This window comes from Trachurus japonicus, chromosome 19 (assembly GCF_045865225.1).
Source record: "Trachurus japonicus isolate A0001 chromosome 19, Traja_1.0".
Lineage (NCBI taxonomy): Eukaryota > Metazoa > Chordata > Actinopteri > Carangiformes > Carangidae > Trachurus > Trachurus japonicus.
In genome coordinates this window covers 19,975,106-19,988,733 of record NC_140925.1, presented here as the reverse complement: position 1 = coordinate 19,988,733, position 13,628 = coordinate 19,975,106, and positions in this window count along the sequence as shown.

Here is a 13,628-nt window from a genome sequence, read left to right as displayed (position 1 = left end):
CTGTAATTGACACGTCTGGTTTAAAAAAAAAAAATCTGGTCATAATCACCGTTTCCTTTATTCCTCCTCTCAAGTTAAACACAGAACAATTTGTCCTTAACAGTTTTCCTGTCCATTCAACCTGCAGCTCTACCCTATTGGGTACATAAAACCAAACCCCTCCCTCGTCAAGCCTGACAAAACCAAGTACATAAACCCAACAGCTCTACCATCCTGCCTCCTTCCCCTGGTATTATACCCAGCAGACACAACAAGCACGATGTTGGGTGTTTACAGGGGAGGGGGCCTTAGCCGGTCCTGCCAGGCGCTTTATGGTCTGGGCTGGGTTGAAGCAGTGAATGGGCCCCTGCCAGTAGCCAGCGGTGGTCAGGGCTATACGTGGGAGAGGGTCTCGGCAGGCAGCTATTGTGATGGTAAACGGGGGTTTGAATGGAAGAGGATGGGCAGGACACACACATAAAACAGCGGAAAACATGAGGAGGGGAGGGAGGGAGGGAGAAGGACACAAACACTTGACCACCTCAGAGATGGACATTCAAACCGTGATGGAGACATAATAAAGACAAAAACCTAGCCAAGGCAATGCAGCTGCCTCCATAAGGACACGAAGGAGCTACAGGTGACTGCACATCAAGGTGCTGCTGAAGCTGCAGAACTTACAGTAAGTCCTGCAGCTAGATGATATCACGTGAAAACATTGGCTTATTTGTTAAAAGAAGATGAAAGGTAAATATACTGTTGCACATTTTTTTTGGGTGGAAACACAAAGGCAGCATGTGTCAGCTGCCTGTCTGGAGCAGGGAGGGCAGAGAAAGGGTTAAAAGGCTCTGGCTGCCTGATAATCCTCCACCGTTAAAAGCCCTCCAGAAAGACGTGACGTGTGTGAGGTAATCAGTAAAAGATTCAAGTGTGGCTCTGAGTGTGTACACACACACACACACACACACACACACACACACACACACACACACACTCTCTCTCACACACACGCACACACACAGACACAGAAGCACAAACACCACTGAACGTACAAAAAGGGAGGGAAAAGGCCGACTACAGGAGGGAAGAAAAAGAGAATAAACATTCCTCCTCTCACTCTTTCTCTTTCTCTTTTCTCTTTCTCGCTCAGCCCCTTTCCTTTTCTCCTCCGTTTCTCTCACTCGCTCCATGCAGTGTCAACACAATGTAACAGAAATTTCCACCAGAGTTAAGTCTCGATAAAGCGAACACACACACACACACACACACACACTCACACACACAGTGAGATCCGAGGACGGCCTTTTTCCTTTTCTTCTCCATCATGTATCTCTGTCTTCTTCTTGTTCTCTTTTTCTGCTTCTGTTGTTTGGGGCACTATCCACACACCATGCAGGCATTTCCCATTGTTAACAGGTGTAATTTTAAAAAAAGAAAAGAAAAAAAAGCACACTTCTGCAAAATTGTAGTGGAGAGGTAGAACATGTGCACTTTGAGAAAATGACAACTTTGGAAAACTTCAACATAGCAACTGTCTGTCCTCTCCAGCTCTGTCATGGCTAAAAAAAAAGGAGAATTCATTCTGCTGTATTGAAACAGATTATTCTACCATGTATGTCACCTTCTCCCCCTGTGTCTCTGCCTATGCTCCGACATTTCATCCCAAATACATTCATTCAGGATTTGTCATCACCATAATTCTTCCCCTCCCTGGCTCAGATGGACTAATCAGTCTGTGGCCAACGATATTCAATTGCCCTCCGTGTCACAGCATCAAGCATTCAAAACTTGGCATTTAGATGTTAAATTGACTGTCACTGATAATGGGATTGTGTTCATTCAACCTGGGCGCTATAAGAGGCAGCACAAAGCCTATGAAACTGACAGAGAGAGGGAGGGGAGTGAAGGGTAGGGACACAACTTTGACCTCATTTCCTACTACAGTGCATACCCCATGTTTAATAGTTAAGCAGGAAATTTAGATGGTTAGCAGCATGAAAAGTTTACTGGCAAGTACTGGCAAGATTGTGAATCAGTTAATTCCCAACCGTGAACTGACTGCGAACTGAAATTCATTCAGAGGTAACACAACATTTTCTATTGACTATGATACGATACAATATGATATGAATACAATACCATATGATAGAAATTTGAAGGTCCTTGTTCGTAAGATGAGGCAAATGGTATGACAACTCTCCATGTTTCTTTTCCTGTAACTTATTATTTTTTATTTTTATTTTGTCTCAATAGCTTGCTCTTCCGATAGTGAATCACTGTGGCGTCTATTCTTGTTGCTAAAGCCGAGGTTATACGTAGGTCAATAGCAAACTACAGCTAAGGCAGCTATTGACCATTTGAGGCAAATAAATAAAAATTTGACATCTCATTGTAATATTGGTGTACCTTTGGCTTTGTATCTCAGCATTTTAGTGTCAGTGTTAATTTATGTCCTTCCATGTGAACAAAAGGTGAAAACATGTCTTGGCCACACACACACACACACACACACACACACACACACACACACACACACACACACACACACACACACACACACACACACACACACACACACACACACACACTCTGTGCCCAGTGCAGTTTGCGGGTAGTTGGCCTCTTCCCTGCAGCCTCCCAGAGGAACATAGATGTTAACTGGCATTGTTGGGGGGCTGAGCTGAGGGTGGTTTTTAATAGCTCATGATTACTCTGGAGAGGGGAGCCCATAATTACAACCACAAATGATTTCACGCCCCTCACCCCCATGATGTGCTCTGAACCTAATCACAGGGAAGCACAGAAGGGGTTTAGCGGAGGAACAGGAGCTCCGACAAAAGAGGTCTTCCCTTTGTTTGCTGACAGGAAATCAAGAAAATGAAATGTGCTGTGCTGTTTTACCAAGTAAGTGCACCGTGCCAGTTTATGGAAAGTTGGAGGAGTTCTTCCTTGTCTACATTTCCAACACACTGAACACATTGATCATACAAACACAGTTCCTTTATTTGTAGGATGCTACAATGATTGGGTGTATTTTTACATAAAATACAGAGGTCATTTGTAGATCAAGATGTATTATCTTAAAGGTACATTGTGTAGGAATTACTCCCATAGCGTTGCGGTTGTATATCGCAAGCAACCCAATCGTATTATTCATGCTGCATTCATGTGAAATCGGGCAGACAGCAGACGGAGTACAGCTGCTGCACGTAATGGCATAAACAAGCCTCTATGTAAACAAGTGGTCCATCAGCACGAGGCAAAACAATACACGTGACAATATGTTGTCATGGCGACGTCGTATTGTTTACCTGACCCACGTTTTACCGTCTTTCTCTCGACGTCTGTGACTAAAATGACATCTGGTTTGTTACCGACGGCCGTCTACCCGACTGCACGTGAATGCAGCATTAGTGTAACGCTCCATTCCTCCTCACTGCGTTACCGCGGTTACTTTTCACAGACGCCACGTCGACCTGAGCCGACAGCTCCGGTGTCTCCGCTGAGTTTCTGTGGTTCCCTACCGTCACGCTGCCACTGAACGTAAAAACATGGCGACACCACATGGCAGCCAGCACCGAGCTTACCCGCTCCATGTAGATATGAATGATATGAACGGCAAATTCAGAGTTTACCGGAACACTTCAGTTTGTTGATGGGGGGGATTACTGATAAATGAAAAACAGACTTTTGAATGAAATAATCGATTTTCGTGAAAAGATAACAGGAGAAGTTACACAATGTCCCTTTAATACTGTATTGGATATTTTAAAAAGGCAATCTTCTGCTTGTGCTTTTCTCATATGTAAAATGTAGGCAGCTCCATTTGGCAAAGTTAGAGAAGAAATAAAAACAATTATCAAGTTTTATTCACATCTGTTCACTCTTCCTGACATATTACTGTGCCCCCTGTACTTGCTTTGATTACACTGAAGGTTTCTCTCATAGAGACTGCTGACATCCTTTCATCTCCCTCCATTCCCAACCCTTCAAAAGCTTGCAAAGGTTTATTTGCCATTGCCTCATTTGTGCTTGCTTCTCTTCTCCATTAAATGCAGACTAAGGGCTTCGGTGAGACAAGCACAGTGGCGCAACATGGGTAACTGTTGCTTTGTAGAAAGATGGTGCATTTTCACAACAATTTAATGTCAGTATTTCTTAGGAAACTACCGACATCTTGACCTTGGTGTCCTCAAACGTGGCAACAATCACACACACACACACACACACACACACACAGTAATAGGCGTTCACATGCTTTGATACAACTTAACAATGAGACGGAGTTAGCATTCTGCCCACACATCTCCTGTGCCCAGCTCATGCCAGCCAGAAAGCCAGCCAGACACACTAACAATGGCCAGACTACATGTCCTTAATGGAGGTGCAGACAAACAGAGGAATGCTGACGAGAGGACGGCGCTAACCGTACGTCTGCCCACATCAGCCAGCTCTCAAAAGAGATTGGCCAGGAACGCGTAAACTGGCCCTGCAGGAGTAAAATAGTAAAAAGGGGGCTTCTCTTCGTCTTCTTCTGTTTCATTGTGCGACTTAAGTCTGAAAGACAAAATGCTGGAACGCGAACAAGTGTCCGACACTAACCCGAGGCTGTAACACTGACTTACATTACAGTTACATTTTACAGGCAGTGGCAGTGGAGCAATGTTTCAGTAGTGAACACAACCAGTAGTTGGAGCAGCAGAAGTGGTTTGCAGCCTTCTCTTGTGTGACATCCCTCACATCCTTGTCTCAGATGAACTCAAGCACCACTTCAGTCAGTTGATGAAGAGTTTGAGGAAGAGATGTTATTAATTGCTTCAATCACTTACAACTTTTTATCATTTTAACCAAGTGTTTATCAGTTGCTTTAATATATTTCCCAGTACTTTAATCTTACTTTTTAGTTTTCAATGTTTTTTGGCCATTTCAACAATTCATCCATTGACCTAAAGCTTCTGTCAGTCTTTTACCTTTTTCACTACTTATCTACAACCTATTTAAGATATTTATTTATTTATGTTTCAGCTGTTTGACAGTGTATTCATTACTTTTCACTTCATTTTTATTTCTTCCAAAAATCCAAAATTTTTTATCTTTGTAATTATTTATTGACTCGAATCACCATTTATCTAATTAGCTGTATCTTTTGACAGCTAATCCAGGTCTTTAAGCCAAATGTTCATACTCTTAATCACAATATGTGATAAAATTCCCCAAATACTCCCGTTAAATTTGTTTGACAAAGCCTTTAACAAGCTGCAGAAATGATTCAAAGCAGAACTCTGGGATGCTGCTGTGAAGTCACTGTTGTATTTACTAAAAGATTTTCAAGCGATGGATGTCTAACTTTAGAGCAGTGTCCCTCGTTCCCTCCAATAAAACACAAGAAACATTTCATCTCACATTTTCCTCATTAACATTTCCCTTAATGATGTTCTCCGTCCTCAGTGTTGGAGCTGCCCCAGCTGCCTCCTTCAGTAGAAGAGTAAACAATCTGAGAGCTCTCTGCGGCTGCAGACACAGACCGCTGTGGCCTGTTACTCTCCCCACCGCTAATTGACCATCGGCCAAAGGACAAACCTCAGCCCTTCTGCTGCGTCCCTCCCCCCACTCTCTCTCATCCTCTCTTTGTGCATCTCTCCCCTCACTGCCACCCTCCTCATCACTTGCATCCCGGTCTTTCATCTCCTTTCTCTATATGTATCAGTTGCTCTGTCACAGTCCACCCTTCCCTTAATTTTCCTCACTCCTCTTTATCTTACATTCCCCTCTCTTCTTTTGCCACCCTCCCCTCTCCTCTGTCTGCCAGAGCTGTCTGCAGTCTTGCATAATTAGCTGGACCGAGCTGCCGCGAGTCTGGTCCAGGTCTGGCTCGGGCTCAACCCGGCTCATTACCGAGAATATGTCTGTCTGTCCTGCCTCCTCCTCTTTCTCCTCCTCTGTGTCTCTTTACCGTCAGCGTCTATAGAGAGTCAGTCTGCGGATTCAGATGGTGAAGAAACACAACAATGTGTCCCTGGGATCAAATGCAAAGACACAGAGACACTGGCTATGTTCACATTAGACTGACAGGGTCCCTTTTCTGGTCCTATGTGGGACAAACTTGTTTTTTGTAAACAGTGAAAAGCACAAATTCACAATTCTGATTTGAATCATGTGGCAAAATTTGGTATCCATAGATGAGGGGCTTAGGTTTGGGGAATCAAAACTGAGAAGAGCAGTAGGGGTGTTTGAGACAGTTCTTTTCAAAACCAAATGTGTTTATTTCATTGAGAACAGCCACAGTTGAAGCCCACGCAATTGGAACCTCGGTTTTGGAAAGTTACAGAAAAACAGCCATCACAGATCATTCCTGTCTGATGTTTGGACAGAGTGTAAACACGTCCTGCTTTCCACACTTGAACTGGTTCTGGTGTCATTTTATCAGCAGTGTAACATGTACACAGCACAGTTCTCATTTCTATACTTCAGTCAAATGCAATTTCAGTGCTTCAATTTGAATCAAATGTACAAATGAGAAATCTAAATCCCAGCCTCTTTGTCTAATGTGTCAAAAAATGCAATTTTATTGAATTCCATGCCGTATCCTTTCAGTTAGTACCTGACTTTCTATGCTGATTAAATTATCCCTTGGTGTCGTGGCACCACAGACTTCTGTCACTTTTGAAACATCCACAAAACAATCACTTCAGCACTGTCATGAAGGCCTGTGAATGTAACCAAGAAGCAACAGGGAGAACAATTACACAGTCTTTGACTCATACAAATTGCATTATAATGCATGGAGCGCTTTGATAGTGACTAAGAAACAGCATTGTCTTGTTCAAAGCGTCACAGTGGACTGTATGTGGAGGCCTGTGTGGCACCACTTGTCTCTCTGTACATTTGGTGCCGTGCTAACGTATCTTTAAAACTGATGAAAGTGTGAAGGTTTGTATCGATGCTCAATGGAAAAAAATGAATAAAATAGAATAGAATAAAAAATAATATACATAGTATCAGTCATTTATATATATAGAATAATATGATAAACCAAATGAGAATATGAATATAAATGACAAAATACAGCAGAACAAAATGTAGAAGACCTTCACAAAGCATACGGGATGTTTCAGTCCTACAGTACTAGGCTGAAAACTGAAGAATTACTCCCATGTGGTTCCATCGTCTGAGTGTTCAATCGAAACTGTCAAGGCTCGAAGGAGAACAAGATGTCGCCAGATAATAAAGTTGGTTATGTAAGTTTTCTAACCAAAAGACTTCTGTTCCAGGTGAATTATTTTTTATACCACCAAGGGTAACATTTGTCCAAAATTGTAAAATGAATATATTTCTTTTTCTATTATGACTTCATTTTTCTAACAGTCTTACCTTGGTATAGCATGATTACACACACAAAGTGTGGTTTAGATAAGAAAATAAATCACAATGCGCTGAATTTCTGTACAAATAGTTCTCCAACAGGAGTTTTTGAAACTGCATGATTTCCACATGAGACAATTTATCTGGAGTGCACTCACTCTGTGGGTGGTCAAATAAAAAAAATAACAGCAAATTAAAAGCTCCTCCACTGGGACATTTTCAAGAGACAGCCTGAGCCAGCGCCTATAGCATCAGACAGTTTCATCCATCCATCCATCCATCCATCATCCATCCATCCATCCATCCATCCATCCATCCATCCATCCAGCTATACCTCTTATTCATGCGGGGTTGTTTGGGGGTTTGAGCCAATCACAGCTTCGTGTCTCATGTCAAAAACATTTTAAGATGAAAACATGTTATGTAAGAACTGGTTGCTTTAAAGAGCTATTTGTACACTTTCTCTGCCTATTTTTTTTAGTGGTGGTGATTTTATTTACAAGAGCTTCAGCCATTGTGGGATATAAAAGACAAAGGGCTATACTTAACCTTGTGGTCCTGCAAGGGGGGCTCTTAACATTCATGGTAGTCTGTGCACTATTGTCCTCCCTCTCTGTAAACAATTTTTATCAATAAAAATGGAGGAGGACATTACTAGATCTAAACAGAATCATGCTGATTGTATAAACATAGTAAATTGTTATGGATTATGAACGGTAATTCAACACCTTCACATCCTCTGATTGACAGTATATCACAAATATTAGAATTTTGATGTTTTTTTGTGTCAATTACAGAGATTATTGTGATCATTGATCATCTCTGACACCATGGATCAGAATGTTCTTGTCATACTAACTCAGGCCCAAATCTGGATTAAAGTATGATGAGTAATGCAATTCACTGCGGTATGTTCAAGAGGAGAGAACAACTGACCCAAGGGTGCACTACAATTGCAGGTCATGCTAGGGTTACATTTTGTTAGGCTACTAATTGGCCATGAAGGGCACACTGCATCATTAGGGACAACATGTTTACTCTCATCTTGTTTTTTTTGTCACAACTCATTCATTAATTGCTGATAATAACAGTAGACATTCTGGACATTATAGTTCATTATGGGCTGGTTTTTGTTTACAGTAGCCTACAGCTGACTGGACTTTAACTTAAACATGATGTGAACTAAGAATTTGTGTCACATCATGACGAAGTGTGGTTCATTTATTTAAACGAGTGGTCTTTTTAAAGCCATGTTTCTTTTATTCTTAGTGTTATCTCCTCATGTTACACCACCACCTGTAACCCATATTTTGGCTCATTGTGCTCTCTTCTATCTCTCCCTCTCTCCATTACCTCTTGTCTCTCTTATTTTCTCCAACTCATTTACAACTCAAAGTCGTGTCTTCGCCCCACGGTACTGCCTCTGATCTTCCTCTCCTCTGTCATGTCCGTCCTGTTCTTACTTCGCCCCTCGCTGCATCTCCTCCTCCCTCTCAGTCTCTCTGTCCTTCTCCCTCTTCTTTCCCTTTTTTCTCTTCACCTTTTCCCAGCGGAGGTCTTGGATCGCTTTGTTCTCCAGTGGCTAATTTGACTGTTCTACTTGCCAACCAAGCAGCGGGAGCTTTGTGTGTGTGTGTGTGTGTTTGTGTGTGTGCATGCTGCAGTTCTCCCCTGCCAGCTGCTGTTATACAACACAAGTTCTTGCCTTTACACTCAAACACTTCACTTGTCAGCAAATAAACACATGCACAAATATACATACACACACAGTTATACACGCACATATACACGCACCCAACAATATCACATCCTTAATGTCGACCAACATGTTTTTTTTCACTCATTTATGCATTTGACTGTTACTAACATGGATGTGTGCAGGTTTTTCCTCCATCAGCATTCTTGTCAAGTGTGATGAAACGTTAAGTGGTTATACTTCAGGTTGTATACGTTATCTCCGTTTTCGTAAAGATTATCATTATATGAGGTTTAAATTGTATATGTCTTCTCCTCCAGTGCCTCTCTACATGACAGACATGCAGACAGGCGTGAAGTTAAAGCAAAGCAGCGATTGGTTCCAGCGAGCAGTCTAATCAGCCATCAAGCATGAGATCCTTAAGTGGCTCTGAAAAGATGAGACACACACACACACACTGACAGAGAGAGATAGAGAAATGAGTGCGTATCTGCTCACGCAAATCACATGCAAATGCAGAGTTAAATATTGAAAGCCACATACAAATACATATGTGTAAATCAACAGACACACTGATACCTATCATCAGGCTCTAATGGGACTGATCTGAACCCAGAGCAGCAGAGCACATGATGTGCTAACAGACTGATGTGCTAAGCACATATCCGCACAGAGTCGCACACATGCACAAATACACACACACACACACAGCTCATATGAGCCTGATATCCTACCTGTCAGAGGCAGGTGTGGTCCCAGACGACCCAATCAGTTTTAATTAACCCCTTGTGGTGGAAGGTGGGTGGGGGCAGGTGTGGGAGGGAGACAGGAGAGCGAAGGGAGAGGGAGGGAAAACCTACTGAAGAGAAATTTGTGCTGTCATCACAGGAGAGCCGAGAGAGGGAGAGAGAGAGAGAGAGAGAGAGAGAGAGAGAGAGAGAGAGAGACAGAGAGAAAGAGAGAGATGGGAATTGACAGTAAAAAAGAAAAAAAAGCATCCCTGAAAAAACATGTCTGATAAAGTGTTGCTTATCTATTCCTGGAAACCATCGTTATAGTTTTCTCAAAAAAGAAATAGCCACTAAAAAAAAAAGAAGTATCTATTTAATTGTAAATTACAAAACTTCCCTGAAAGGCCAACACGACATAGTACCTATAAGGAAATTTTAAAAAGAAGCGTTTGTTGCTACAGTCATTACATTCCTGTTCTTTGTTACATTTGCATTCATTTGGTTAATTCAGGCCTCTATATTTTTGCAATGTCGATTTGAAGTTGTGCAAAATTGTCAAAATTTCAACCACAATTCTCTGCAAAATAAATGAACAGACTAGATTCAGCCAATAACAAGATCCATGTGCTTGGTTGGGTGCTGATAATTAATGCTCTGGGACACATTTTTGCTTGTGTGAAACTCACTCTGTTTGCCATCGTTAAACCAAATCCCAAATAACCAACTCATGCTAATGCATCTTAAACCCCTCATAGTAATTATGTGCACACTTTTGAATGGTAACACCTGTGTTAAAAACATGTTATACCTTCTCAAACAGGAACAATTTGACATTTCCCAGTATAGTCAATATCAGATTTGATACCATATCTCATTTAAAATATAAAAAATAGCTGGTTATTCATTTTTTATGCCTTTGACTGGTCATTTCTAACAAGGCACCCCAACATAACAAGAGTGACTCAATCTAGGAATGTGATTATTTTTCCTCCAAATTTATTTTTCACCTACAGACTGGCACCAGAGTGACGTCATCAGTGAGACTCACACACAGACAACTACCCAAAACGACTGAGAGCTTATGGGGAAAATGAACATGAAGAGTTGTTTTTGTGCCTGAAAATGCACCACAGTAACGAGTGGAAAATGTTCATTATCTGAAGGAGCAAATCAGCCTGGCGGCTCAGAGAGGAGAATTCACTGTTAGCTCCAGAGATCTGGTCAGAGCCTTGGATTTTATAAAGACTGTGGATGGTTTACACACAGAAGCTGCAGGACCAAACAAAAGTTTCATGGTCAGTCAACTCTGCTATTCACTGCTGTAGAATGAATACCGGCACCAGGGCTGAATTTGATATGAGGCAGATTATCAGTTTGTGACAGCTGACAGAGGAGCAGACTGATGGCCTTTCAATGGAAAAACGTCATGAAGTTATGTTGCGTAATACCTCTCATGATCCCACGTGGCTGATCAATAGTATTGATTAAATCCTGAAGCTCTGCTTGGTCACACTACAGTGTTTGAATAACACTCCAATCTGCATTTAACCGCTGTGCGCAATGAAGCAAAGTGTGTAATCATCACAGTTTGAAGAAAGGTCCATTTAGTAGCTGCTCTGGAACTTTCAGTCACAGCATGTGATCTTCACCCTGTTGTCATGTAATTCTTCACTTTTCACTTTACTACAGACATCTCTCATCCACTTTGGGTAAAATATTTAGCTTAAAAATGTGCTTTAACGTGTAAATATCAACTGCCGTTTTTTATTTTATGCATTCCTCTTTGTCAAAACCTAGCAACTGCACTAACACTCAGTGTCACTCAACTGCTGACAGTTTGGTCTGATACTAGGGTGTGTTATTCTGAAAGCAGCAAGAGAAGACTTCAGCTCCAAGCTTCAAGCAGAGGTGAGGAGTGGGAAGCAGATGTGTGGTGAGCTCTCTTCTTTCTGACTTCACACAGATTTTTTTTTGTTCACACACATCAATGACATCTGAGACTCAATACAACTGAAGGAATTTATTGCAGCACCACCTATAGGGCCCATTCACATGGAGCGTCTTTTGCGCGAGCGTTTCCATTGTCTTCAATGTAACCGCGCGCAAAATCCGAAGCGACGCCGACGCGCACGCAGTGCGACGCGCCCTTTTTTCCGTGCGCGTCCGAGGTGCACCGAGATGAAAATATCTCAACTTTTTCGAATGCCGCACGCGCACCGCGTGTCATGTGATCAGAATCAGCTGCACGGACCTGCTTCACCAGCAGCAACACTGTTAACCCGGATAAGTTGAGTGTACTTAAAAAATTTGATGAAAACTTGAGTGAATTTAACTTAAAAAAATGAGTGGATGGCATTGTTATTTTGAGTTCAATACACTTAATACCAAGTTTGTTTAACTTAAAATCATTAGTAATATCAATTGCTTTGCTCCTTTATTCAACTGAAAACTTAAAGTTAAGTGCACTAACCTCCAAGATGATTAAACTTAAAAACATTACTAATAGCAATTGCTTTACATATATCCACTTTAAGCTGAATACACTAACCTCCAAGTTGTTTTACCAACAATTCCTTTGCCCAATTACTCCACTATTTTAAGAGTAAAATAAAATCAGTTTAATAAAAAAAAAATATACAGATTAAATTATTTAAGAAAATAAAAGCAAAACCACAAAAGTACATTCTTGTCTACATGTTTTATTAAACTTGTTTTGGCAATAACAAAATGCAGTCAACAGCTTCTTACGATAGATTTGACATCCCTTTACATTGCAAGTTGATTTTTCAGAGTCTGTAGCTTCGGCTTTAGGTCAGTGTGGCCCAATGAGAGCAATACCTCTTTGATGAACTGAAATGTGAGCCTCATAGTCTTGGGGTAGTTAAGATGGAGTGCATATGTGAGTCCAAACAGAAAGCACATTGCTTTTGGCAGATCATGAACGTTGTCTTTTCACGACTTTCCCCCAGTGATGATTTTCAACGAGGTTGGACTGAGATGCTGGAAAGATGTGAGCCCAGCACGCTCAATGACAAGTATCCCGACATCAAGGTCACGGAAGGAATCATCATCATCAGTGTCCTTAATAAAAGAATAAAAGAAGAGCACAATCATTACATTACTCGTTTAAAAAAACAACTTTAATCAATATAAGAGTGTCGTGAAAAATAAATAATGGTAAAAATGATAAGAAAGCAAGAGCTTACTTACAATGCCTGCTTTGAAGAAGTTTGTGGGGTTGTCCTAAAGGTTGATAGGAAGCCCTCTGAGCACCTGTGTCCGGATCGCAGTTGGCTGTGTAAGTTAATCTTTGAGGGATTAAACACAATAACATAGGTTAGATATCTAATATGAAAAACAAATAGGCCTAATGATAAGCTTAACCAACCAAGCATGATTGGATTGAATAACACAATTTATAAAGAAGCAGATATGAGTAGCCAAGTAGCCTACATAATGTGTATGACAAGCACTGGTCTGATGTGAAATCTGTTCAGAAACTGTCCAACATTCCCTCTCTTGGATAGAAATAACTCAAGGAGGACAGGTAACCACTTTTTTCACACATAAACTCATAATACTTACATTTCCACAGCATCGTCACAGCATAAGGATCTGTAAAAATAGAAAACAAGAAAACATTTAGCTCAACAACTCAGCTCAGCAATGTCGCTGTTAAATACAATAAAGTAATAGAACCGAACCGACGTCTGTGTTATAGGGGAGACCAGCATGTAAACAAGGTGTGTGAGAGAGTGAGTGAGAGAAGAAAAGAGAGCGGCTACGGAGCGGCCGAGTGGATCAATGGCTGCGCGCAGCTCGCGGTGTCCACAACATAAACACCTCCACAGCGGCAGCCC